A 23,907-nucleotide genomic window follows, 5' to 3' on the forward strand; every position below is an offset into this window, starting at 1 on the left:
TTGTCTCGAGTCGCGAAAATTAAAAGCACAGCACATTATTTGTCCGTCTTTTTTGCGGGTAAAGCGTCTGATAGCGGTAATTGCCTTCTATATTATAAAAGCGGCCCGCTGCGAGTAAACAAATAATAGGGTGTTGAGAAGATTTGTTTTCCGGGGATAATTATGGGGGGTATCTTCAAAAGAAAATATGTCAGAGTTTGTGATACGTTTAAAGTAATTATTTCCAATTAAATGACCGCTAATTAGTACATTTTACTTTCAACCTTGAGTATGGTTTTGAAAATAACATTAATTTTGTGGATCATTTTTTTAAAGAGCTTTCTAGCGCACACAACACTTTTAAAAGCAATCGGAATAATAAATCACAGAATAACAATGAGTGGTCAGCGTAAGTTTCCTCACATTAGAGAAGTGAGTCAAGTGTTTGAAACTGTCTGAATCAGGAAAAAGTTATCGTGTAATAGCAAGTGAGCTCTGTGCTGGACGTATGCAAGTGCAGCGTGAGCTTAAGTGTAAGCAAGAAATCATGGAGGAGTATGAATCCAATGCAAATGTGAGTTTGAAACATCCGAAATTTGACACAGAATCAGCAGGTTGAACGATCTGATTTTTAATTGGTTCACCTAGGCTATTGATCTTTTGATAAATGTTTCTGGACCAATGATTCAAGAAAAAGAAAGGAAGTTTGCTGGTGAATTAGGTTTGAATGATTTTAAGGGCAGCAATGGTTGGCTGGAATCATTTCTGAAACGTAATAATATCGTGTTTAAAACTCAAAGTGGGGAACGCGGTGAGACGGTAAAATATAGCCATTGTTAAGGACCTGGCCATTTGTGAGACCAAAATAAAGGACTGGGAGAGGTCTGCGATGGAACTTATAGACGAACTTAAACCCACACATCCGGATGCGGAAACCTAAAAGGAGGAAAAAAACACGGCACTTCCACCATCCAGCACCGTCAGCTCCGTCAGCAAAACATGCCAGTACATCGATCGCTTAAAGAATGTTACTTTGTCAAAGAACAACCAGGTGATGCAAATGACTCCATCATGAAATTTCAAGACGAATTCTTTTCGCATTTGGTCAAGTGTTTGGTATTCAAAAAACAGATTAGTGATTTTTTTAATCGTGGAGTGAATCAGGCAATGTTTGGATTGTTGCGAGTGAGAATGGTTGTGTGTGTTTTGAAGTTTTTTTGAAGTTTGAAAGCAATAGCCTTGATACTTAAGAAGTAAAGTGGATCGAAACACAAAATTTAACCATATATTCAAAGTTACTAAGTCAAAAAAGGGCCATAATTCCGTAAAAATGACATCCAGAGTTATGCAACTTGTCCTTTTACTGTACCCTTATGATAGTTTGCGAGTGTTCCAAGTATGAAAGCAATATCTATGATACTTTAGGGGTAAAGTGGACCAAAACACAAAACTTAACCAAACTTTCAATTTTCTAAGTATAAAGGGCCCATAATTCTGTCCAAATGCCAGTCAGAGTTACATAACTTTGCCTGCACAGTCCCCTTACGATAGTTAATAAGTGTTGCAAGTATGAAAGCAATAGCTTTGATACTGTAGGAATTAAGTGGACCTAAACACAAAACATAACCAAATTTTCAATTTTCTAAGTATAAAAAGGGCACATAATTCTGTCAAAATGCCAGTCAGAGTTACATTACTTTGCCTGCACAGTCCCCTTATGATAGTTAGTAAGTGTTGCAAGTATAAAAGCAATAGCTTTGATACTTAAGGAATAAAATGGACCTAAACACAAAACTTAACCAAAATTTTCAATTTTCTAAGTATAAAAAGGGCACATAATTCTGTCAAAATGCACGCCAGAGTTATCTAACTTTGCCTGCCCAATCCCCTCATGATAAGTGTACCAAGTTTGAATGCAATAGCATTGATACTTTCTGAAAAAAGTGGACCTAAACGCAAAACTTAACCAAATATTTCAATTTTCTAAGTATAAAAAGGGCACATAATTCAATCAAAATGCATGCCAGAGTTATCTAACTTTGCCTGCCCAGTCCCCTTATGATAGTAAGTAAGTGTACCAAGTTTGAATGCAATAGCATTGATACTTTCTGAGAAAAGTGGACCTAAATGCAAAACTTAACCGGACGCCAACGCCGACGCCGAAGCCGACGCCAAGGTGATGACAATAGCTCATAATTTTTTTTCAAAAAATAGATGAGCTAAAAAATAATTTTATTTTGCTTTTTCTTGGGATATGTTTTTTTCTATTCATGTAACAATTCGTACGATTTTACATTTTTCGAGCGACTTACTGCCAATTTGCGCTGGCGACTTTAGTAAGAACAACATGCTGCACCATCAACAGTAGTAAATAATGTGTCAACAAAAAATGCAATAAAGCAATAAATCAGTACCTTTGTGGTAACAAACAGGAGGTATATTTTGAAAATCGGCACTGTTTTGTTTAACTCGCGAAAAAAATAACCAGCGAACTGCGGGGAGTGGGGGCTATTTGCGAAGACGCAATTGACACGTTCATCGAACTCGCGATAAAATTCAGTTGAGACATTGGATGGCTTATTTTGATGTTTTGTTAACCAATATCCAACACTGATTGCCCGCGAAAATAAAGTATTTATAAGTAACCTTTTATCAACAATTGCATTTTTAGTTCAAATCTTGGTGAGTTCACGTCTTAGTTGTTATATCAGAAATTTAAATCATTGTCAGTAATTTACGTCATCCATGATTCCCTCACTACCGTCTGAGGCAGGTTTTATTTTAGAAAGCAAATAATTTAACTAATTTAATAAGTAAAATTAATAATACAATTAAAAGAGAATAAACCAAGAAACACACCATTTGTGAGCGATACGACACGAACGTAACATAACCCAACCAAAAATAAGCTTATGACCCATGAAAATGAACATTGTGTAATACTTAAATTTTGTATTCATATTCTTTTTCGCAGGGAAAATAAAAACAATATATAGCAAACATTTACAAAATTATTAAAACTAGAGGTTTGTCACAGACGTGACGAATACCCCCACATGCCGCATTGACAAATAATATTTTGCATGTCGTCTTCACATTAAAACGCACTAAGTGACCCCTTGACCTTGTTTTTGACCCAGAAAGGCCCATGTTCTAACTTGGCCTTAAGATCATCTCCATAAAACTTCTGACCAAGTTTGGTGAAGATCAGATGTAAACTACTTGAAATAGAGAGCGGACACAATGCTGAATGTTAAAAAATGCACTAAGTAACCCCGTGACCTAGTTTTATGCCCAGAATGGCCCATATTCAAACTTGTCCTAGAGATCATTTAGATAAAACTTGTGACCAAGTTTGGTGAGGATTGGATGAAAACTACTTGAATTAGAGAGCAGACAACATGGTGAGGTTTAAAACGCACTAAGATACCCTGTGACCTAGTTTTTGACCCGGTTTAACCCATATTCAAACTTGACCTAGACATCATCTAGATACAACTTCTGACCAAGTTTGGTGAAGATTGGATGAAAACTACTTGAATTAGAGAGCGGACAACATTGTGATGTTTAAAACGCACTTAGTGACCGTTTTTGACCCAGCATAACCCATATTCAAACTTGCCCTAGACACTATCAAGACCAATTTTGGTGAAGATTGGATAAAAACTTCTTGAATTAGATTTTAACATGGTGAGGTTTAAAACACACTAAGTGACAGGTGACCTAGTTTTTGACCCGGCATGGCCCATGTTTAAACTTGACCCACACATCATCTAGTTACAACTGACCAAGTGTGGTGAAGATCGGATTTAAACTACTTGAAATAGAGAGCGGACACCATGCTCAATGTGTAAAACGTACTAAGTGACCCTGTGACATAGTTTTTGACCTGGCATGGCCCATGTTCGAACTTGGCTTTCAGATCATCTAGATAAAACTTCTGACCAAGTTTGGTGAAGATCGGATGAAAACTACTTGAATAAGAGAGAGGACACCATGCTGAATGTTAAAAAACGCACTAAGTGACCCCATGACCTAGTTTTTGACCTGGCAAGGCCCATGTTCGAACTTGGCCTTAAAATCATCTAGATACAACTTCTGACCAAGTTTGGTGAAGATCGGATGAAAACTACTTGAATTCGAGAGCGGACAACATGCTGAATGTTTAAAACGCACTAAGTGACCCCGTGACCTAGTTTTTGACCCAGCAAGGCCCATGTTCGAACTTGGCCTAGACATCATGTAGATACAACTTCTGACCAAGTTTGGTGAAGATCGGATGAAATCTACTTGAATTAGAGAGCGGACACTTAATACGGACCGACAGACCGACCAACAGACCGACCGACAGACAAGTTCACTCCAATACACCCCCTAAACTATGTTTGTGGGGGTATTATAAATGTTACAAATTACATTTTATTAAAACACATACATGTTATCAACGCAAGATTTCAAATTACTTTCGTTTCTACAGAGAGTACAGGTACGAGCGGTAGGACATTGTTTACGTATACTTTAACATTTTAACTACTAAAGGTGTGTCGGTTAACTGGTTACTAACCGGTTATGGCAATAGGTAAACCGGTTAATGATTTTTGTAACCTCTTGCATCCCTATAAAAAACAAAACTTTTACTGCCCATTTCTTATTTTTCTTTAATTAGGAAGTTATGGGTTTTTTTACTTTACAAAGCTTGTAAACTTCTCATTTCTAATTTAAACAGTGCTGAACTAACAAAAGAAATGCATGAGTATTGTATAATACCATAACATATGATATTAAGAACTTGTACAAATGCCAGATATTTCATATCAATGTGTTATTTTTTCCCAAGCAATAGTCCCCTACAGGCTCAACCATTATCAGAAATTCCACCATTGTCAGAATTAAAAAAAAATAAATTATTTGTTGCCATAGCAACCAGAAATTTGACGTAGGAACAAAATGAAATGACGTGCATAATGTCCATATTGCCATCTATCTATGTTTCAAGTTTCAGTTTATACATGCACAAATCAATACAATGCTACACCAAGGCATTGAGAAACTTTCAGATGTTGGCATAAATTGTCAGTTAAAACCTGAGTCACTGAAATAGATACTATTCAATTAACATTATAAAAATCCTCAACTTAAATTTCCTGATAGCTTCAAGTCAGAAACAACTGAAAGTTATTATTTCTTGTTGTCGAGTGTTCTAAAAATGTCAGTATTTCATTAAAGGCTCTATAAAGGTGACAAATCCAATTATTATACATATAAACTGGTCTAATTTTACCGGATTTCAGTTACTCTTGCATAAAAATTGATAATAACACAGCTTAGGCATACATGCCAGACGCCCCGATCTTGACGGGATCGACAGTCCTGCTTTTGGGGTGTTTGTCCCGGTGTCCCGATGTAACACTATTTGTCCCGACATTTGAACAAAACCATATACGCTCTTTAATTTGAAGAAATGTTTAAAACTTTGAAATTTCCGTATATTTTCGCTATCTCCGATGTTCCTCGGCTTCTTTCGTAAAGTACGGATATATTGGAAAACCGGTTCTGAATCGCTCAGCATGATTGAGTAAACAGCGATGTAAATAAACTGATTGTTTTTAATCACAATTGACATGGAAGACACTGTATTTTGAGCTCAAAACAAGTTGTAATGCTCATTTTTTATGGTTATGTTCAATAGCATACATAGATATTTTTTTGATAACCTTTATAAATAAAATATGCAAAAAATATTTAAAAATTGGTAATAATTACGGATCGCCACCTTTAACGGGCCAAAATTAAAATAAAACAAGAATTCAAACTTGTCTCTTGTATTATTAAGCTTATCAAAGGCAAGCTCTTTTTTACTACCTATTACACAGTTCCTATTATAGTCAGGCCTTTGTGTTTTCCTTGTCTGAAGGGATTCAAGCTTGCTTTTGGTTCTGCTGTCCAAGTTAAAACAGAAACAGTGAAATGTCTTCTTGGTTTGAAAAGTGTGTCTGGATGGTGTTTTGGTTTAACGTTCCAAAGAGCCAGTGCACAAATCATACACAATGACAATAATTAACACAAATAGATGAAAAACGATTGAACATACATACATACATTCCCGCAAAATGAACACAGACATCTTGAACCAAATTGATATACCGTCTTTATCCTAATAAACGCTCCCACCCTAATAAACGCGCCCCTATCGTAAAATAAAAAGAAGGAGTGATCAAAATAATAGCACCCCTTTTTCTCGGCTGCTAAGGGGTAAAGTAATTGCATTTTATTGACAGAACATTCCATTTTACAACAAGGTACAGTACAGCTCACGCAAAACCAACAAATTCCGTGATCGGCGGAGTTTGACAACATCAAGTGTTCGCAGAGTTGACTCGGCATCGACCATCTAGTTGCCGCGTCTGTTCGCCGAGACGAGCCTCGGCATAATGCCGAGGAAATTGTTGGTGATGTGACACTCCGGGAACACTCTTATTAACCATAATTTACCTAGGATAGAAACTTATTTCAAGTTCCGAATCATAAACTTTATTAAATGTAGATTAACTACGTTCGGACATAAACTATCAAAGCCAATCCCCTCCCCGAATTTTTTTTTATTTGTCTGTAGAACAATATGGGATTGTTAGTGTTGTTGTTTTCAAATTTCAACATGTATTTCACACTGTGACAGTTTTTTCTGTCTTTTTAAATGCCGCCTATAAAACAAAACCATGTTCGCACCTAGCTGTAGGATACTGCACCTCGATGAGTGATAATTGTGTGTTTGATAAGGCAAGTAATCGTTTGAAGCCATAGAGAATTCATAACTGATTGTAATAATCTTGTTGTCCCGAGTCTCTCGATTCCCCGATACACACGTTTAAACTGTCTCAATCGCATACATGCAACTTCTCCCGTCTTTATCTATTACTCGATAATCTCGCATATGCCCGATTTCCATTTTTAAAAGCAAATTTCGGTTAATATTGATGATAAAAGTGCTCAATTTCTGCATATGCTTCTATTGAAAGATTTGATGAAATAAGCGCCCAATCAGGACAGTTGTGTTACAGCATGCGTAAATCACCTGACATGGTTTGCACTCGTCTTGTACAGCTATTTTCGGCTTTAAATTCTAGCCACATATACATAGTGCACATGAATTAAATGAATTTCTTTGTTCTGAAAAAAGCGCGCGAAAAATTGGCGTGGGTGTATTTTTTTGTGAATAAACATTTCATAGCGGGTAAAACATTGAGATCATTAATTTTAATTTCCAATAAAAGTTTCGTTGTGAATTTCAACTAAATTACCGGGGTATGTCGCGAACTACTTGGCATGGACATTTCCTCTTAATAAAATATAATTCAAACACGCTGTATTGTTACCGTTACGCTGTTTCAGGTCCTTAATTATTGAAACAATTATTTTATTTTTTACTTACTGCACACAAGTGTCGTGTACAGTTCATATTCGTCTGCAACGACCAATAAACAACTTAAATCGGGACGGCAGTATTCCCACTGAACACGCAGTTCATCACCTGAAGCAATGTGTAAATTTAAATTTAGATGCACATGTACACAAGTCATTTTCTGAAAATCGGGGAGAAGTGAAAGTAATCATTTAAAAAATAAACCAACATTTGATTTTATTCAAATGGTCAACATTATTTATATTTTTGTTGTCTGTGTATTTTAGCATGTCGATCTTATGCAAAATGATTTCTTTTTTTGTCGATGTTTAAAGCAAGTCTCGTTTACGAGATTAAACTGTGTAAATTCCTTCGATATGGTTACTGACCTACATTGTTTTGACAAATGACATCCGATGGTAACTGTATGAAGTATGCAGAAAAGATGACAAAATGTTCAAACAATCGCGTATAAATAAGAACAACAGGGTATTATCTGTATCTGTTTCTTATATTCATTAATTTGAAATCTTTTATTCTTTCATTTGAAAATTATTTAACATTTGTTATAGTATACAATCAATATTTGTACATATTTATCCGCGGCGAATCGCGGCGTGTCAAGACGCGGCGTGATTCGGCGGATCGATGCCGAGGCAGAAACAGAATGATAATAGGGTGCAGATTTCTGGTAAAACTAATTGTGATATGTTTACCATTGCTCAATGAACTTGGAACTTTTCGCAAATACCGGTAAACATATTTTATGTGTCAGTTCATAAAATACCTAAAGGGGGTGAAATAAACGCGCCCCCTTTGTGATTTGCATTGCGCCCGGGCGCGTTTATTAGGATAAAGACGGTAGTTGACATCTTTTTCCAAAGTCTGTAATGTTTATATAACATATTTTTTATATGTGATAATATTATAATAAGTTTATAACTTACACTGGAAATGACTGATTCCTGTGATAAACCACTCTTCAATAAGTAAGCATGTATTTAGCAAGTAACAGTCCTGACAATATAACTTTGAACATAAATAAATTCTTACCAATGAACCAAACATTTTAAGTGCTGAATTAATTAAATATATGTCTATATATCATGCCTAATTGTTTGACATTGAATTCCTTTTTGAGATGCAATTTCATGTACACCACACTGATCTGTATTTAAGTTATTATGTTTATGCACTGATATTTATATATTTTCCTGTTTCAATAACAGCTTTTGAAAGCAGTTAAGTGTCATTGATCGGGTCAAATATTTATTAATACCATTTTATTACTTAAATCGTAGATGTAGTTTGTTGATATCAGAGTGAGATTGTAAAAAATATGTATGCATTAGTGGTTGAAACTCAAATTACCATACATGTTCACTGTGACTAAGGTAAACTAGATAAGCTGCTTTAGACTAGAAAAAAACAGCCTAAAGTGCATGTGCACAAAATGTCATGACAGGTTAGCCTGTGCAGTCTACACAGGCTAATCAGAAATGACTCTTTCCACCTTAACTGGATTTTTGTTTATATTAGAAAAGACTGGCTTCCAACAGAAAATTCCATTCAAGCAATAATTGTGTGAATTGCACAGGCCTATCTGGGACAACACTTTACGCATATGCATTAAGCCCAGTTTTCCCAGAATGAAGCGTGTTCATTGGAGACTGAAATGACCGTTCATGTTCATGCACACTTAAAAAAAGCCATGAAAACGTGTTTAATACATTACAAATATAGATTTTAATGTATGAAACATTTATAAAGGACAGGAAATGCACAGTTTTGTGTAAAACGTCAACAAAATGATATCCATTTTAAGTTATATGTCTTATTTCAGCTTCCCGTAATACTTTTCTTAAAGGTAAAAGAAAATTATATACTTTTTGTGGGGCCAGACGCTGCATTGCACGATCATTTTCTAAATTCACAAAATAACTTTAAAGATTGCACTCATCAAGAGCTTACAGATAAGTTTTATCGGGTAAAAGGGTAATAATCTTCAAAATAATGAATCAATTGGGTAATGGAGAACGTGATTGGGTATCAAAAATTATGATTCCCGCTGATATGAAAAATAATTGGTAATTTGTAACAAAACAAACAAATGTACATGTATTGGGTAATTGCAATAAAGCATTAACTTAGACTTTAAAACACCTATCTATGAATTTAATATAACTATGTTAACAATTGCAACAAACATTACTTTAATACGCCTAAATACTGATTGGTTTCTGGTAAATATTTACAGGCCATAAATTATACTGCGAAACCACTATTATTCGTCAGACATTAATTTTCGTCTTCTTTTTGTCCTTCGGCCGATGGACGAATTCAAGAACCTTACGAACATTTATGTCCCATATTTGAAACAAATAAAACTGAATTACCATAGGCATGAGGCATTTAAATCCAGCGTAATCCACGCAAATACACAGGGCTCGAAATTAACACTCGTACTGACAACTGACATTTCCTGTAAAATGCTAATGCAATAAGGCTGTATCAAATGCGTCGACTTCGTTTAGGTATACTAGGTTGGCGCTAAGGAAAAAAAATTAGTAGCCAAATTTCAGCACTACGATAACGACCCACATTATAACCTTATCTGCTCAATGAACAACATAATCATTATCATGAATCTATAGGTATCAACAATGACTGTATTAAATTATCAATGAAGTCACATTTAAATAAATTATTTGTTACCTGAAATCAAATAATTTCATGTTTTTTTTATTTTTCATTTATATTTATTTTCATGCACTGGCATAAACAGTATACAATGTTAGAACTTTCAGATATGCCCCGGTCTTTGATTGGGTGGGTCTTGCTTTGCATGCGTAGAACTTGTCATTGCAGACGACAGCAATAATTTCGCGCTCTTTCTTATAACACGGGTTTTACATGGCATACCAGTATTAATGCAGTCTGCGAAATAAGCGCACGCACGGTGGCATTAATAATGCATAGTTAATAGTTATAATCACGTGGCTGTAGAAAAACGGTGTAAATCAGTTCTACAAATAGACATGATAAAATATACATGCACTGGATTTAATTTGTTACCGCATCAAATTATTAACGGGTTTTGTTTTTCACAACTTACTGTCCGTAAGTAATTTTACACTGCTCACCAATTGAAATTAACTTCTCATAATTAATGATTGTTTACAGTACGGTAAATAGGTGTGATGATGATGCCCGAAACCGCCTTTAATGTACTGCTTTATTTACCGGTTTTATATCACGTATTAATGCTACAACTGTGATTCATTGTTAATAAACCTGCGATAAACACTTACTATGTGACCGACGTCAATCAAAAATAATAATCGCTATATAACTCCGCCTCCATAAACATTCTCGTAACCGATTGGACGTTAAATATCACAGTTTGGCGACTGAAAAGTTACCCGAAAATTTCCCGTGATGCATCTGTCAGCATACATGACTGTGTTATGTGGCTTGAATATACGATACGAGCATCCGGTTATCTCTTATCAATGGACTATCTATTACCACCTAGTGCTTTTATGGCGATTACATGTGGAAATCGGTACCGAGTTGTCTTTAAAAGTAGGGAATATTATATACTTATAGAGAAATATCAGGGTTTTTTGCAATCGCCATTTTCATTAACATTTTTAACTGTAATGGCCAGCTGAAAGATTAAATCGCCTTTGGCGATTTTGGCGATCGGAAACGCTAACATAGGTATAATAGTGTTGATTAGCGCAAATTGTTAACAACTTTATTACCCATTGTGTGTATTGTGTTTTTCAGGGGTGTTGCAGATTATACAGCCAACACGCGGCGAATCCGGATTAAAGACAATACTATTAAACGCAATTAAAATATGACGATGTGTGATCAACACCTGACTGAAATATATTCTGCGCTTTTATTACAAATTAATAAAGAACATATTGATTTGTGTTTGGTTGTCCGTGATTGTAATGGAAAAAGACTAATTGTCAATCGGCTTCGTTGTTTAAAACACTCGTTAACGGTTATTCAGTCCCACTTATCCGCTAATCATAACAAAGAACGTGTCAATGACATAAAATAATAAGGGACAGTTACTATCACCAGAAATAACAGACTTGTTAATTGGCATATGCCAAACAAGGCCCACCTCCTGCAAGTGACTACCAAGTGTCACCCCTCTTTCGCCAGCAAGATTTTTTCGCAACCGCGTATTACATGTATTACAAACATTAAAAACAAATCGGACGCTTTTTTTTCAAAACCAGAAATGGACGAATTTAAGTGCTGACGAAATAATCATTTTTTTAAAAAGGACGAAATTTCGTGCTGACGAAAATAAATGGTTTCACAGTAAACGTCATCACACAAATACAATTATAGACACCCATTGTGTTTTCATTTGTATTATAATGATATAATGATATAATATTTGTACATTCAGGCTTCAACTATTTCCAAATAATTCTCTATAATTTTTACAGAAACATGCTGGTTGCATTTTACAGCAAAATTGAATGCTTGTGCAAAATTATGTCTAAAATTATATGAAAATGAAATCTGATAAATTATCTTCATATTAAGTTAAATTCCATTGCAATTTTAGTAGAACTGGATGTTTCAGAACTCGTTTGGGTAGCATTTCTTGTACTGACTTATATTTTATCTAAAACAGGAAGCATTAATTGTTATTTAAACAAAAATTCAACAAACTTTAACCATATCAGTATACATGGAGAAATTGAGTAATGTAGAAATGCAATGCATCGAGATGCATAGTATTACAATCATATTATAATCCATGTTGCAAATGGCTCTATCTCTTATAAGTAATGTAACGTAAACTTTGAACATTCTTTGTTCCTTAAGGTTTTGTAGAAAATGAGGCATAACACCCAAACAGATACCAAATATTGAGAGAAAAACTGTTGATTGTGTATTTGCTAAACTTTGCAATATAGGATAATTATAATTTATCAGCTGCATAATTACATTTCAAAATAGGGAATGATGCAAAAAAAAATTCCTATCAACATTTATAAAAGAGACTTACCCTTGTCCAGGCAAACAATTCAAATAAAATCCTTCTGTACTAATACTAATAATGAATTTGAAAAAAAAACACTATAAAGTAGCAAAAAGCTTAATGTACAACTTCATCTTAAACCAAAGATGAAATTTTATGATTTGAATTGTCTACTGCAACACATAAGGAACATTTCAAATAAAGAACAAAGATGACATTGATATATGTGCTGAATAAATACTACCCTAGCTAATTCAACTTTATTTGACTGGGGAATACCCTTGCCTAAGATGTTCATTAAAGCAACTCTTACAGAGAAGATCCTGTTCATTAAAATAACTTGATGCAAACCATGTTAAACCATAATAAGGAATGGCAATATTTAAAATCACGCACAAATCTATAATATCTGAAAAACAGTAGGGATGGCACATATTTATGAATTATGAAACAGCCATGTTTAAATAAGATCAAAATTTTAAGTCATTATAGAAATCTGCAAGACCTTATTAACTGCTGTCTCAAATAATAAAATCTACCAATTAGACTTAGGAGAAGCTTGTATTACACCTTATATTCATGCCAAGATGGTCACAAATTCACAGACAAGTAATAATTAATGACCAACCCTCTGATTTATAAATTTAGTTACCTGAAACCAAACATTGAAATTTTTGTCCTCAGAGCAGACCAAATATAGGGTACATGTATATACTAATTTGAGAAGGATCCTTGTTTATGTGATTGCAACATGTATACATTCTTTTTTATATTCATTACTTTGGAGGATTGCAGTACAGTGAAAGTTATCTCTAAATAAGTCGTGTTCTGAGAAAACTCAGGGCATAATGCATGTGCATAAAGTGTCATCCCAGATTAGCCTGTGCAATCCACACAGGCTAATCAGGGACAACACTTTCCGCCTCAATTGGATTTTTGCTAAGTAGGTACTTCATTAAAATGTAAAATGTCATAAAAGGGAAAGTGTCGTCCCCGATTAGCCTGTGTGGACTGCACAGGCTAATCTGGGACGACACTTTACGCACATCCGTTATGCCAAGTTTTTCCAGAACGCGACTCATATGTTGCAGTTATTGTCTATCTAACAATCACGAAGTCCTGGGTTTGGCAGGGAGTGGCAATCTTCTTTTACAATACCATTCTTATAGGGAATCAATACACTGCAACGCCGATATATCGCGGACCGGTATATCGAGCTGTCCAATATATCGCGCTTTGGCTATGGCTCCTAAAAATCCGACGAGCATGATCACTAAATGACATGTTTTAATCTGATAATTCGCTAACTTAGGCGAAAAACCGGTTCTAGCTAGTATTAACACCCTATATTTCGCGGCTTACTATGGCAAGAAGTGAATCGTGAAAAACAGTCGATAAGTTACAGTGTTGTTTACACACCGCTGGGTTTGTTTTTAACACTTAGGAATTAACCAATTAGTGTCATTGCAAAGGTAATAATGGCAGTTTACTGGTATATAAATCGTTAAATTTCGGTACTTGTCATGAATTTCTTTGTCCTGATAAAAAGCGCGCGAAAATCGGTGTGGATATATTTATTTGTAAATTAACATTTCGTAGCAGGTACAACATTGAGATAATTTAATTTCCATTAAAAGTTTTGTTGTAAATTTTAACTAAAGTACCGCGGTATCTCGCGAATTATGTGGCATTGACATTTCCTCTTAATAAAATACAATTCAAACAAGCTGTATCGTTACCGTTACGCTGTTTCAGTTCCTTTATTAGGACTATTTATAAGGATAAAATCTATGCACAATTATATTTTATACATTTTTTACGGCAAAAATTCTTCTTTTTAGCTGATTCGCGAGCGATCGTACATGAAAATAAAAAATATAATTTACATTTTGATTTTTTATGATAAATACAGATACATATGTAGTTATGAAAATGTTTATTGTAGAATTGGTTTGCAATTATTACTATACAAAAATGTAGCAGCGCCGTATATTAAATGAAAACATTGGGGAAATCTGACAAATTATAACCGCAATACAATTAAGTTAGACATTTCTCGAGTTATATCACGCACCAGATATATCGCGCTCGCCATCTTTGGACCCCACCAACCGCGATATATCGGCGTTGCAGTGTAGTTTTTAGTTAAGCTTTACCCTTTTCATGCAATCAAGATAAAATGAAGGTGTTTAAAGTACCCCTTACTGTTGCAGCTCACCGCTACCCCAAAATAAGATTTTAAGACGTGAAAACAAAACATTACATGCATTAAACAGTTAAAAGATGCATGGATGGTGCTAACGTTTGAACATGATAAAATTGGTGTGTATGCCACAGTGTTAAAGTTAAAGCAAACCCCAGCCCTGCTTAATATTTGTTTGATGTCACGCATCAACTGTAGAGTCAAGAGAATTGTGTATTTTTTATGAGGACCTCATCATTAACAAAGCAAAGTTATAACATGATCAACTTAACTCATTTAATTATGCCTAGCTTCAAGAAAAAAAGGTCTTTGCAAACAGCGTAGACCCCGATGAGACGCCGCAATTGATGCGGCGTCTCATCAGGGTCTGCGCTGTTTGCTTTAAGGAATTTCTTAAGAAATATTCTAAATATAGAAATAAATATACTAGACATCCCTAATTTGGGAAATAAATTGATCCAATTTAGAAGGATGGGAGAGTCCACTAGGCTTAAATGGGTTAAGTTGTTTGCAAGATAACCCAAACCTTAGTTTTTTACGGAAACACTGCTAAATATCTTTTTATTTTTACCAACATGTGGTAGAGCAGCACTAATCAGAATTTCAGCAGGGTTGATAGTGGAGCTGTTTTAAACAACACTTTATCAGCAATTCAATCACTCTTATATTGTCAAGTTACAAAATGGGGAAGTCCCAATTGTGTTTTTTTCCTTCACATGTCTAACATAATCATAGACAGATCAACCCACGTATATTTACTTTGCTTTTTAGGTGTAGCTGTTTAACCAAGCTATAATTCATCTTAAATGACCATAACACCTGCAGACCAGAATGAATACATTTGCAAAATTTCATTGGCTGATTTGAGCACAATCCCCGCAACATTGGCATAGTGTCAGCCATGAAAGTGAAATCGTTTAACTATCTAGCCATACGTGTGGGACGTACGCGGTCAGTCTGTCTGAAAATTATTCCTGCAAGCCAGATTAGGCTACCGACATTTGCCAGTTTGCTATAAATAACACATTGTGACCTCAATTTTCTTCGGAAAGTATTCAGGCTTCTATTTTTACAAAATTTCTCATCTAAGTCCTGGGACTCGATAACTTGCAAATCTATGAGTCCCCAAATTGAAAGAATGAGTCAAAATTTTGAACGATATTATTTTTTGAGAAATTTCAATGCATTTTTGGGACTCACATAATACAAACTTTGCATCCCCAGAGTTTTTTGTGAGTCCACGATGCTGCAGGAATCGCAGGTAAAAAAAATCACTGAATATGACAATGCAAATTTAAGATATTGTACTGACTGTTAACCACTTGGCTGCCCATCTGCCCACCCACTCATTTATCTGCCTGATAACTTTTTTCCATATGATCTTAACCCATTTAAGGCTAGTGGACTCTCCTATCCTTCTAAATTGGATCGGGATGTCTAGTATATTTATTTCTATATTTAGAATAGTTCTTACAGAAATTCCTTTAAGCAAACAGCACAGACCCAGATGAGACGCCGCATCATGCGGCATCTCATTTGGGTCTACGCTGTTTGCCAAGGCCTTTTTTCTAGATGCTAGGCATAAATGGGTTAAGTAAACAAAGATTTCAAATTTGGTTGAAAACCTAATTAAAAACTTAACAAGGGCTGTTTGTAAAACATGCATGCCCCCCATATGGGCTGTCCGTTGTAGTGGCAGCCATCGTGTGAATACGTTTTTTGTCACTGTGACCTTGACCTTTGACCTAGTGACCTGAAAATCAAAAGGGGTCATCTGCGAGTCACGATCAATGTACCTATGAAGTGTCATGATCCTAGGCAAAAGCATTCTTGAGTTATCATCCTAAAATCATTTTACTATTTCAGGTCACCGTGACCTTGACCTTTGACCTTGTGACCTCAAAATCAATAGGGGCATCTGCGAGTCATGATCAATCTACCTGTGAAGTTTTATGATCCTAGGCATATGCGTTCTTGAGTTATCATTCGAAAACCATTTTACTATTTCGTGTCACCGTGACCTTGACCTTTGACCTAGTGACCTCAAAATCAATAGGGGTCATCTGCGAGTCATGATCAATGTACCTATGAAGTTTCATGATCCTAGGCGTATGCATTCTTGAGTTATCATCCGGAAACCATTTTACTATTTTGGGTCACCGTGACCTTGACCTTTGACCTAGTGACCTCAAAATCAATAGAGGTCATCTGCGAGTCATGATCAATCTACCCATGAAGTTTCATGATCCTAGGCGTATGCGTTCTTGAGTTATCATTCAAAAACCATTTTACTATTTCGGGTCACCGTGACCTTGACCTTTCACCTAGTTACCTCAAAATCAATAGGGGTCATCTGCGAGTCATGATCAATGTACCTATGAAGTTTCATGATCCTAGGCCCAAGCATTCTTGAGTTATCGTCTGACAACCACCTGGTGGACGGACCGACCGACCGACAGACCGACATGAGCAAAGCAATATACCCCCTCTTCTTCGAAGGGGGGCATATATATAGTATTTAAATTTTTCAAATTTTAATCGCACATGATAATGACTTTGATTATAAGTGATCAAAGTGAATCAGGTATTATCTTGCAGAGCAGATCATCAGTGCACCAAGGCAGTTTAAATTCTACAATAAAGCCCAAGCTATTTGATCCGGAAATTACAGAATTGTGGTGTGTATTTTGATTTAATTTATCTTAACGGATTTAAGTATACATGTTAGCAAAAAGCATGTTATTGAATACAAAATGTATGCATTTGAACATACTTTTAACTTTTCATAGATATTAGAAATAAATATATTGCAAAGGGAACAAGATATGTACATACACTGTTTCACTGTAACCACTATCCAGTTAATCCCCATATATGGGAGTACTTTATTTCAGCCACAACCAAGTGCATGTCTTGATGATTTGTAATAAGCCACAACCAAGTGCATGTCTTGATGATTTGTAATAAGCCACAACCAAGTGCATGTCTTGATGATTTGTAATAAGCCACAACCAAGTGCAGGTCTTGATGATTTGTAATAAGCCACAATCAAGTGCAGGTCTTGATGATTTGTAATAAGCCACAATCAAGTGCAGGTCTTGATGATTTGCAATAAGCCACAACCAAGTGCATGTCTTGATGATTTGTAATAAGCCACAACCAAGTGCATGTCTTGATGATTTGTAATAAGCCACAACCAAGTGCATGTCTTGATGATTTGTAATAAGCCACAACCAAGTGCATGTCTTGATGATTTGTAATAAGCCACAATCAAGTGCAGGTCTTCATGATTTGTAATAAGCCACAATCAAGTGCAGGTCTTGATGATTTGTAATAAGCCACAATCAGCCACAATCAAGTGCAGGTCTTGATGATTTGTAATAAGCCACAATCAAGTGCAGGTCTTGATGATTTGTAATAAGCCACAATCAAGTGCATGTCTTGATAATTTGTAATAAGCCACAATCAAGTGCAGGTCTTGATGATTTGTAATAAGCCACAATCAAGTGCAGGTCTTGATGATTTGTAATAAGCCACAATCAGCCACAATCAAGTGCAGGTCTTGATGATTTGTAATAAGCCACAATCAAGTGCAGGTCTTCATGATTTGTAATAAGCCACAATCAAGTGCAGGTCTTGATGATTTGTAATAAGCCACAATCAAGTGCATGTCTTGATAATTTGTAATAAGCCACAATCAAGTGCAGGTCTTGATGATTTGTAATAAGCCACAATCAAGTGCAGGTCTTGATGATTTGTAATAAGCCACAATCAGCCACAATCAAGTGCAGGTCTTGATGATTTGTAATAAGCCACAATCAAGTGCAGGTCTTGATGATTTGTAATAAGCCACAATCAAGTGCAGGTCTTGATGATTTGTAATAAGCCACAATCAAGTGCAGGTCTTGATGATTTGTAATAAGCCACAATCAAGTGCAGGTCTTGATGATTTGTAATAAGCCACAATCAAGTGCAGGTCTTGATGATTTGTAATAAGCCACAATCAAGTGCAGGTCTTGATGATTTGTAATAAGCCACAATCAAGTGCAGGTCTTGATGATTTGTAATAAGCCACAATCAAGTGCAGGTCTTGATGATTTGTAATAAGCCACAATCAAGTGCAGGTCTTGATGATTTGTAATAAGCCACAATCAAGTGCAGGTCTTGATGATTTGTAATAAGCCACAATCAAGTGCAGGTCTTGATGATTTGAAATAAGCCACAATCAAGTGCAGGTCTTGATGATTTGTATTTTTTTATTGAATGTTTGTAAAATGCATGCTGTTACTACAATAACTAAATATCCTTGCTGCTTGAAGTATTTAACTCTTTCAGTGCTGGAACCGAATTTTGAAGGTCTTTGAAAACAATATGGATCCAGTTGAGATGCCACAGAATGTGGCGTCTCATCAGGATCCAAACTGTTTGCTATTCGGATAGTATTCTTTGAAAAAATATCGAAGAAAATGCTAATATTAGAAATTGAGCAGACAACATTATAGCAGACGACAAATTTCCCAGCGTGCAAAGGGTTAAGATGAAGCAGGAAACACTGCATACTAGTTCAATGAAAGGTTGATAGGATTACTTGATATAACTTGACTTCAAATAAATATCAGACATTGATGAAAGACCTGTAAACTTTTAAAGATTTTACTAACAAAAATAACCAGGATCTTTGGAAACTTGCTGCAACTGTAATCTGCTGGTTGAATTTTCCAATTATAGAACAAGGGGAGATTAAAAATTAATCTTTGCTAGTCTATTTAAATGTATTACTGATATTCTTTTTTTAATTAATAATAAATATAATAAAATAATCATATTATATAAATATAATATAAATTAATATTAATAAAATACAAATGTATGAGCTCTCTGCTGTGCTTAGTTTCACCATGAGGTACATGTATGTGAGAATCCTTTCCTTCCCATCAAGGTTTCAAAACAATATTGAAATCAATGGAATTTCTGATGCAAAACTAAATTTTAATTTAAAGTTTCACACTGTTGCAGTCAAAAATTATTACAGTTCAGCCAAATGTATCTCACATTTGATTTTATATTAAACAATTTGGTTGTGCCTTATCAAGAAATCCCCTTCATATGACAGCAGTCAAGTGGATATGACATGATTCAAATACTGCTATTTAAAAAACCTGCCACTGTTCTTATTAATTTACATAAAAGGGACAATTATCAAATAAAAAAATAATCAAGAAATTTATTTGATTAATATACAGTCATCCGATTGAACAGAAATACTTAGTTGTAACAACATTTCAGAAGCTTTCCATGTTTTGATATAACTTGTGAAAGAGTTGTAAAAACAGATCGGCATATGCACTTTTTCATTATGCACCAAAAAGTTAGGTTTCCCAACTGACAATTATGAGTGTTAGATGATACATCCTGATCTCTTGAAGTCACCTAAACCGCAGTGCTTTTAGATGTTTACTAAAAAATGCCACAAGGTAAAAATGTAGAACTCATTGGTTGTTTATTTGATTTCAAAGTGATTTGCCTTGTCAGTGATGTTACTTTGAAGTTATTATCACTTTTATCCTTTTTTCAAATCATTAATAGAAGAGATAATTCAAGCTTCATTTTGGGAAAATGGGGCTTAATGCATATGCATTAATTGTCATCCCAGTACCAGAGACTGTCTTTAAACGAAAAATACCATAAAATCAGAAAGTGTTGTCCTTGATTAGCTTGTGCCCATTGCACAGGATAATCAGTGTGCACAGGCTAATCTGGGACTCAGGGACACCATTTATTTGACATGCATTAAGCCCCGTTTTCCCTGAAAGCAGCCAATATGTACAGATTTTAATGACAAACTCAGACCTCTTTACCCTACCGATTACTTCTCAGTAGTATGGAGGGCATCTCTCAGTAGTTTTGGGCTGTTGTCAGTAGTTTTAACCTTTTCAATCATTTTGAGCATTAAAACACCATGACCAGGTCGCATATCAGTTTAACGTTACATAAAGCATTAGATGAATTTACTTGCTTATAATTTAATCTGTTAAGTAATTTTTTTTTGCTTTTATTTGTTACAGCCTGTGCCATTTGGATTGTGAAAATTAGCGTGATAAACCATGAAATTGGAAAAAATAGCGCGATAAACCATGTCAAATTGGCAAACATTAAGCATTATAAATATGATTATAAGTAACTAAGAATTAAAATTGTTTTTAAGTGCATGTTTGACAGCATCTTTATATAATAAAGTGCTGCTTCTTACAATGAAGACAATATGTAGTTAATATCCACCCACATGCATATTAAACTTGCAATAATCTATAGATTCTTAAATACACCATTTGATCATAAGCTCTTTAAGAGTAGCTATTAATTTAATTCAGTACTTTTTTCTAATTAAATATCATAAGGGGAAAACATAAACAAATAATTACAAACACGTACCCTTTAGTGTTCTTGTTGTGTTAATGATGTATTAAATGGAGTTAAAAAAATATATTTAATATTTGTTTACCTTTCAATATCTTGCACTGGACAACCTCAGTTCTATTTCATTAAACTGTACAGCGTAACAAACATAATAAAGCAGAATATGCATATGAATCTGAATATACACAGATCCACTAACATATAAATCAAATCAAGTTTGTCTCTTTCCATTTTCGAACGATATTCATCGTATAATAATAAATGCTTTAACATTGTGAGTAGACTGAACTCCGATTTTTCAACACTCGTTTCCGTGGCGCACATTCACTGTGCAGATTTCTGATAAATATTTGTTGTAGTTTTTTTATCTCAAACGTAGTATTTTGCATTAAATGACACACGCATTACATATTCCCTAATGACCATATGATATCTGTTGTTAATTTGAATGGTATTAATTATTTTCGCCGTAAATCGCAATTTCTCGTCTGCTTGATGCCATCTTGAACGTGTGTAAAAATAGGCGTGCTCAATCCCGATACATCGACTATCGTCGGTATTCTCCGCAATAGAGAGAGATGTGTATATTGGAAAGCAATGTAAAATCGTATATATATTCCGCTAAATTTGCGAACCAATACGTAAGTCAGTTGTCGTTCGGTGACGACTCGACAAGCTTGATCAGCACTCGTTCCCCGGGAAACTTGAATTTTAAAGTTTCTTACTAGGCAGGCGCCAAAATGATTATGATTGATAAATTACCCGCAAAGACCGAAAATAAGCAAAAGTACGATTAAAACTGAAATTTGACCATTTTGATCGATGGATCAGTAGTTTTTCAGTACAAATCCATAGTGCGTAGTTTAGCCAAATAATCCGTAGTAACTACAGCGAATCCGTAGAAGTAAAAAGGTCTGCAAAGTGGCCAATGTCTGTTCAAAAGCTTTGCAGCTTATGTTACTTGTTATATGTCTTGCCGACTCAAAATAAAATTTATTTGATTTGATTTTGATTTGATCGTAAATCCAATATCAAATGTAATAAATTATTAAGATTCAACAAAGATGCCAGATTTGATGATTTCAAGAAATTAAATGTCAAGATAATTAAATAAGCCCTCAGAATTGATATGCTAATCTTCTTGATCAACCTTGGAATAAATTCACTATTATATTAATTTAGGCCAACTACATTATGCCTCTTTCAAGGTATAATAGCTTAAATACTCAACAAATACCCCATACTGCGTTATCACATATTAAAGACACAAGAAACATACACTATTATGGAGTTTATATGCATTAAGGTAAACTGAAGAATAACATTTATTTAAAGTAATAAATCTTTATATTATGCAGCAGGAGCATTCATTCTGCTATACTGCATGCTACCAAAAGGTGCATAACGTTTGAGGACTAATCAGTAGAAGCCAGCCAAAAAGACAGGAAAATAAAAATGGACAAATGGAAATAAATAATTCTGTATAAAGTGCATATAGATTTATTCACCATACGTCTACATTGTATACGCTGCCTGATATAACCCTGCCATCTATATATTCTTTTTATAACATCAACAGGAAGTTGATATATCAGTCATTGTTTGGAGGAAGGTCATATTACTTTGAATCAACTATTAAGTTGGCATACGTTGGTAAAATAGAAACAGGTAAATCAAAAGAAACAATTTGTATCAAGATGTACCATATTAAAGACACACAAAACTACAAAAACAACTAAAACATTTTCTTACAAATATTAAGCACAGGTGTTCATGATGTCCTTTTTGAGATGTCAAACATCATATAAATGACAGATAAAAAATGCAGCCATCTAATAATTATATTTTATTATTTGTTTTAATGGAAGATTATGGAGGTATGCCCAATCGTCCTGTTTTATATCAGGCTTAGCACAAAAGAAGGCTCTGCAATCCTCAGATATCTTAATCTTTTATTCTAAGCCTCACCGGATATCTTACATAACAATAGGGGCAGTAACCCAGCTGATAATCTATGTGTCTGAGGCAATTTCCACTCCTCATTTTACTTATTCATGTTTGATTTTTTTTAAATTAAATCTGAAGTAAACTGAGAAAGGCCTCAGGGTCAAATAACTTACCACATGTGGTAACACTTCAATATTATTACAACAAGAGGCCCCAAAGGGCCCTGGGTCGCTCACCTGAGAGACTAAGATGGAAAGAAACAAAGATTAAAACTCTTCAGCAAATACTGAAAATTATTGGTATGAGAAGACTGACTTTAAAAATAAGATTGTTCCAAAGTATTCGCAATAGGCCTATATAGAAAATTACCCCACCCACCCTGTTGGCCATGTTTTTAATACCCAGATTTTTTTAAATAGAGCGGCGTCGGGCTTCTCCGAATAGGGTCTAAGTCCGGATACTTTCAACCAATCATAAATAAGTTTACATGTCAACTCCCTTAAGTCATTATCTATGCATGAGCAGAAAGCGCGATGTTTCTTTTCCGGTTTTGCAAAATTTCAAGGCGCGGACATTTTGAAAGGCTAGAAAAACAATCACTTGTTCTGAAGGTAAGAATTTTCTTTAACGTTTTTACTGGGTCTGCTAAGCAACATTGATAACATTATTTTCGAATAATATTTTTTAAATTAAACCATTGACAGCGTACACGTGAATTATGTTATGTATAGAGGTTACAGTCATAATTGACAAGTATAAATGTGACGTGACGCGATTTGTATGGGTATTATGTAGGTATCCGAAAGAGCCGACATAAAATTCAATAGTCGGATCTTCCGAATACCTGTTTTTTAGAATGAAACTTAATACAAATGTATGTAAAAACTTGTACTCACGTTAGCAATTGATATTCTATTGACCATTGGTCAATATAAATGGTTT

The 23,907-nt window shown here is 34.8% G+C and overlaps 1 protein-coding gene across 4 annotated transcripts in view; it reads right to left on the reverse strand.

Annotated features, from left to right (window-relative positions):
* LOC127836301 (phosphatidylinositol 3,4,5-trisphosphate 5-phosphatase 2A-like) overlaps positions 1-23,907 on the reverse strand; it is a 120,530-nt gene that overhangs the window by 81,573 nt on the left and 15,050 nt on the right. The window contains exon 1 of one of the 4 annotated variants that reach the window (XM_052362817.1): positions 12,426-12,587. The exons of 2 other annotated variants lie outside the window; for them this stretch is intronic. The gene's annotated coding sequence lies outside the window, so the exon portion shown is untranslated. Of the gene's footprint in view, positions 1-7,408; positions 7,431-12,425; positions 12,588-23,907 lie in introns of those variants that run through there. One more of the 4 variants, XM_052362816.1, reaches the window with a different exon arrangement.

This window comes from Dreissena polymorpha, chromosome 6, assembly GCF_020536995.1.
Source record: "Dreissena polymorpha isolate Duluth1 chromosome 6, UMN_Dpol_1.0, whole genome shotgun sequence".
Lineage (NCBI taxonomy): Eukaryota > Metazoa > Mollusca > Bivalvia > Myida > Dreissenidae > Dreissena > Dreissena polymorpha.